The sequence below is a fragment of the Nannospalax galili genome, unplaced genomic scaffold (genome assembly GCF_000622305.1).
Source record: "Nannospalax galili isolate Female #2095 unplaced genomic scaffold, S.galili_v1.0 scaffold87, whole genome shotgun sequence".
Taxonomy (NCBI): domain Eukaryota; kingdom Metazoa; phylum Chordata; class Mammalia; order Rodentia; family Spalacidae; genus Nannospalax; species Nannospalax galili.
This window is the reverse complement of record NW_008360320.1, coordinates 9,748,379-9,754,403: the sequence shown is the minus strand read 5'-3', so window position 1 is coordinate 9,754,403 and position 6,025 is coordinate 9,748,379. Positions and strand designations below refer to the sequence as shown.

Below are 6,025 nucleotides of genomic sequence, written 5' to 3'. Positions count from 1 at the left end.
TTGTTGTTGTTGTTTGAGACAGGGTCTCCCTGTAGCCCCAGCTGTCCTGGAACTCACTGTGTAGACCAGACTAGCCTCAAACTCACAAAAATCCACCTGCCTTTGCCTCCCAAATGCTGGGATTAAAGGCATGTGCCACCATGCCCAGCTTAAAATATTTTTTAAATCAGCTGTTTCTATTTTAAGTTTACTCCAGAAAGATTTGATGACTACGTCCCTAGGTTTAAATCCATATTTGGTCAGTTTTTAAAGCTTTTTTTTAATAATTGTGTACAATCCAATGCACTGAAGTTCATCAGCAGACTTTTCCTTATGTTTCACTGCTGTGGAATCAGAAGTATGTTCTATTAAAGGATTCTTTAATTTCAAGCTTCTTGAATAAAAACTTGATTCTTTTCCAAATAAATCCTACCACTTTTCTGAACTACTTATTCCAAAATGTCACACAAACATGAAGAGTTTTCTGTTCTAGTAATCTTGAGTCACTAGCCCTGTTTCCTCAGCCTGGCTCTTTCTTCCCAGCTTGGTGAGGATGAAATACTGTTTAAAACCTCTCTCTAGCTCCCTTATTCTTGAAGCAAATATATTTGATGCTTTAATACTACTCAAATAAGAAGTGTGCTGTTCTGTTTCTAAGTTCATCCATATTTTAATTATTTGTTCTGCTTGTGCTGAAGATAACTCCTACTTCCCTAACTTAAAGACAGAGTAAATGGAGATACTCCACTTTAAGTTCCTACCTATTTATCTTTTCATAAAATATTTTCCAAGGTGATGTCTATATTTTTAATTATTAAGGGACTAGAAAGAATGTGGATATTTTCCACCACAACTAACCATCCAGTCCATAAATGCTTTTCAGTTGTTCAAATGTTGTGAAACATTTTGCCTTTTGCAAAGTGCTGTGGGTACAGGTAGCATGGCTGCCGTGGAAAAAACAGCAAACAAATGACACTGAAACTGGTGTGCCATTAGGAAAAGGAGCTGTATACCTTACTGAGGGGTTCCATTATCATCCTATAGGGAAGAGGTCTTACAGGTGAAATAAGATGGGGTTTAAGCTTGAGAAAAATGTCAAAATATGGAGAATGAGTTTAGAAGGATTTGACTGGCTGGGGGCGGGGGTGGGGGCTAGAACAATTCATGTAAAAGAAAACAAAGGGGCTCAAATAAGGTTATAGTCACAAGATAGAAAAAGAAAGGGAACTGGAAATTTTGAGCCCATTGGTTAATAGGGGTGAAGAAAGGGAGGAAAAGAGTTAATAAAAATTTCTTGTAAAATGGGTAAAGAGATCATTAAACAAGACAAGCAACAGAGAAAAGTGGTAGAGTCTGAGAAGAAGAAATCCATTTCCTTGAGGTGCTTGCTAGGTTCTAACGGTAGTTTGCTAAAAATAAAATAGAGTTCTGTACCATTGGATGCATCTGGACGGGAGGCAGAGGAATTCATTAGGAGTCAACATATTACAGGTGACAGGTTAAAGTCAAAATCCATACTATGCCCGTGAGCTATGACAAATAATAAGAACCTAAGAGAACAAGCCACAGATTACACAGAAAATAACCAAAGATTATTTAGCACCTGGAGAGAGGAAGAGAAGTCAGTGGACGACGCAAAGAAGGAAGCAGATAGAAGATGATGGTTGGGAGTGGACACACTGCAGTAGCTGAGGAACAAGAGTGGGACGTGTGAGTTCTACTGGTTCAAGTAGTAGAGACAGGACAGCACATGTTGACCTTAGACGTATTAGACTAATCAAAAAAGGAGGTGAAAGACAGATGAGGGTGGGTTAAGAGAAGAATGGAGCATGAACAAGTATGAGCACAGGAAACTGCAGGCTCTGGAAATGATGGAAAAGAACCAGGTGTTGCTGAGAGACTGGATTTTCCAAGTAGATGCTTTCTAATAGGGGTCTCTTAACTGAGAGGGTCTCTTCACTGAAGCTGTAGGGTGAAGGGTATATTGTATTTGAGAGAGGATATAAAGTAGGAGAAAATAGACAAAGCAGGAAATGAACAAGTTTAGATGAAGTCGGGAAATAGAGAGGGCTGCACTTTGGGAAGGACTGTCTCTTGCCCTGAGGCCAAATAGGCCAGAGGCTGAGTTACCTGTGCCCTGCATGGCACTGCTAGTCTAGGAAATCTTGACTCTCATACAGGCCAGTCTCATGGCCAAGAATGAAATATTAGGCGGGTAGAACAGAATCACAGAATCAGGGCTGGAAATCTGAGTGTAGAAGGGAAAGAGGAAAGTGGGGACGCAAGGAACAAACAGAAAATATGAACTGATATTCGCAGATCTAAAAAGCACATTGCTTTGAAGAAGCGAGCTAGTAGGAAGGAAGGAAGGAAGGATGCATGTGAAGAATTGCAGCTGTTCTAGCATGAGGACTCTCTGATCTCTGTGCAGTCTAAGCCACGTGATAGGGTAGATTTAAAAGATATAACCATTTGGCAGACACTTGTCAGGAGGAAGCACAGAAAATAATGACTAGGAACACACAAAAATTGCTAAGCAGGCTCAAAGGCCTACTGAAAAAAGAAAGCATCTTTTGGATGTTGCTATCCTGAGTAACCAAAAAGATTATTTTTTTCCAGAACTGGAAAATGTGAGGAAGATCACCAGAAAATAGGGGTGGTCGAAGTGACTGCTCAATCGGGGATAAGGCTTAAGTGTGAAAAGAAATAAAACCTGGATGGTCTTAGGAGGCTGGGAGGCTGCGCAAAGGTAAATGGTTTCAATAACACCAGAGAAAATGCTGGGGGATTGGAGAGATGGCTCAGGGGTTAAGAGCACTGACTGCCCTTGCAGAGGACCTGGAGGAGCTTCGAGTCCCAGCACCCACGTGGTGGTTAACAACCATCCATAATTCCAGTTCCCTGGGATCCAAGGCCCTCTTCTGACCTCCACGGGCATTGCACAACATGGGTGTACCTACCTGCATGCAGCTATACACTCATACACATAAAATAAAAATAATAAATAGAATACTTTAATAAAAAGGAAACAGTGCTGGCAGGGAACAGGGAGATAATATGCAGAACTCAGAGCGGGTCTAGTGAAGAAGTACGTTGGAGACTGATGAACTGGAAAGGAGATGAAGTGAGATTACAGGAAAGATAGAGACAAGGAGGCTAAGCTCATGGGGCATGTGAGGGCATGAATGAGCAAGGGGAGGTGACTGGGAGTGCCAGGTGCCACAGCCATGGGGTTCAGCATTTAGTGATGATGAAGCAAAATGATATAGAGGCTATAAAAGCCTATATTGCCTTTTACTCACTGAGGTCTTCTCTTTCAGCATCCAGTATCATAGAGAGTGTATAATTATGTCAAGTACTAAAGGGATTCTAGTGTGGAAATTCTCTCTCTCTCTCTCTCTCTCTCTCTCTCTCTCTCTCTCTCTCTCTCTTGTGTGTGTGTGTGTGTGTGTGTGTGAGTGTGTGTGTGTGTGTGTGTCTGTGTGTGTCTGTGTGTGTGTGTGTCTGTGTGTGTATTATTAGGACTGAAGGATTGAACCCAGGGCTTTGTGTATGCTAAACAAGCATACATTGGTCTATACACCTAAGCCTGACTATGAAATTCTTAAAAATAGAGTCAAAATTTCCCTATCTCTGGAGTTTCACTGTCCAGCATAGAAAGTAGGAAACATATTGGCACCCCATAGCTGTGCAGTGAATGGCTATGAATGATTCCATGAAATATCATACTCGATTCACATGAATCCATTAAACTGTGTAATCACTTTTCCAAATCACAAACAAGACTGCTTAACTCTTCAAGAAAAAAACAAATTTTAATCTCTGTAAGATTGAGAATTTTAAGATATGCAAGTCTTTCTTCCAAAGCAGAAAAGTTAGCTGCATGTTGATACTTTTCTTCATTCATGAATTCAGTAAATATTCACTGAAAAGCAAGTATGTGCCAGGCACTGTTCCATACATAGGGAAAAACAGTGCAGGAAAAGGCAAACAAGTCCCAAGCTGAGGGAGCTCAGTTCTAGTGAAGGAAACACAGTCAGTATATGAAAATAAATATGTTAATTCTGTCAGGAGATGTGCAGTTAAAACATGAATTGGGATAGAGGTCACCAGGAGTACTGGAAGACAGCTGCTCTACAAAAGGCATTCAAAAAAACCCATGACAAGGTGACTTTGGTAGGGAGCTGATGGATAAGGAGCCAGCTGTGCAAAGGCTTGGAGGCAGTCCAGGTAAACAGGTGGCATAAAGAATCTATGGCAAGATCTAGTCTAATAGATGGACAAAAATGAGATCAATGAGATCAGTATGTCTATCCTGGAGGCCATGGAGAAAGCTATAGCTTTTTCTACATATTTATGTTTTATTATGAGTATCATCCCAGTGTGTACTGAGTTTTAAAGGATTGCATAGTGGTTAAGAACAGACTCTGAGAGTTGTAGATATAGCTCATTGCCAGAGCACATACCTAAGAATGAACAAAGCCCTGGGTTAGAGCTCCCTTACTGAAAAAAAAGGAAAGAGCTCTGTCTGTATTTGGATTCTGAGCCCTTTCTACATTCTGCCCTGCAGAAGCGGTTCTTACTTTCTTACCTGTAGCAGAGTGATAATGGTAATAGCTGCCTCTAGCATCATAAGAATTAAATGATGTTGGGGCTGGAGAGATGGCTTAGCAGTTAAGAGCACTGACTGTTCTTGCAGAAGACTGGGGTTGAATCCCAGCACCCACATGGCAGCTAACAACCACCTGTAAATCCCATTTCAAGGAATCCAGTGCTCTCTTCTGTCCTCTATGGGCATTGCACAGCATGGGTGCACTTACACACTTGCAGACAATACTCTCATACACATAAAATACATTCTCAAAAAGTTTAAAAATAATTTTAAAAACATTAAAAATGAATGATGTACTAACTGAAGGGAAATGCTAGTTAGGGAAATGCATGGTATATATGAAGTGTTTCTCATATAAAGCATATAAAGCAATCTGCCACCATCTCTCCTTCCCCACTGCACTATATGGGGAATATAAAATCTTTTTATTTTAAACCCTTAATGATTATTTTTTTATTTATTATTTTTATTTTATGTGTATGCATGTATTGCCTGCACGTAGGTACATGTACCCAGGTCGTGCAATGTCCACGGAGGACAGAAGAGGCTGTCGGATCCCCTGGAACTGGAGTTACAGACAGATGTTAGCTGCCATGTGGGTGCTGGGCTTTAAACCTGGATCTTCTGCAGAAACAACCAGTGTTCTTAACTGTTGAGCCATCTCTCCAGCCCCATAATGATTATATTTTATTGGTTTTGAGTATCATGAAGTTTGATTAAATCTACAAAAAGCAACATGATGTTAGTATTCCTTTCTAAGACTTTCTACAGTAGTGATCACCTGGGTGTGAGAACGCAGGGCTGATTTAATGGGCTTCCTGGGGCTCCTACTGAACACAAGGGATGTGGCCTCCTCTCCCACTAGGTGAACTTTTCCATGCAGGAAAGTTTTAAAAATATTATTTTTATTTTATGTGTATGAGTGTAATGCCTGCGTGTGTGTTAGTGCACCCATTTGCGTAATGCCCATAGAGTTCAGAAAAGAGCATTGGATCCCATGGAACTGGAGTTACAGACAATTTTTAATTGTCATGTCGGTACTAGTAATCTACCCTGGGACCTCTGCAAGAGCAACCAGTGCTCTTAACTTTTGAGCCATCTCTCCAGCCTTAATGTCGTTTTAACTTCAAGTTCATGACCTTGGAAGCTGCTTAAAATATAACTTTTCTATACTAAAATTTTAAGATATTCTATAAATAAAATGAGAATAATATTGAATTTAACAATAAAGAAGCCTAGGGCAACTTAAAACATTCGGAAAACATTTATAAATACAACAGGAGCTTAGACTACTAAATAAATTTCCAGAAATGGTAACTATTGTTTAGTTCTTGAAGCTGTGCAAATTTAGTTATGTGTTATTCACTTTAGTCAAATGAAAATCTCAGGCAAATCTAATATTAATACTCCTATTAGTTACTTGTTAAGAATTAC

General features: G+C 40.0%; 1 protein-coding gene across 1 annotated transcript in view; it reads left to right on the top strand.

Annotated features, from left to right (window-relative positions):
* Positions 1-6,025, top strand: part of Arhgap15 (Rho GTPase activating protein 15) — a 612,017-nt gene that overhangs the window by 133,329 nt on the left and 472,663 nt on the right. The gene's annotated exons all lie outside the window — the stretch shown is intronic.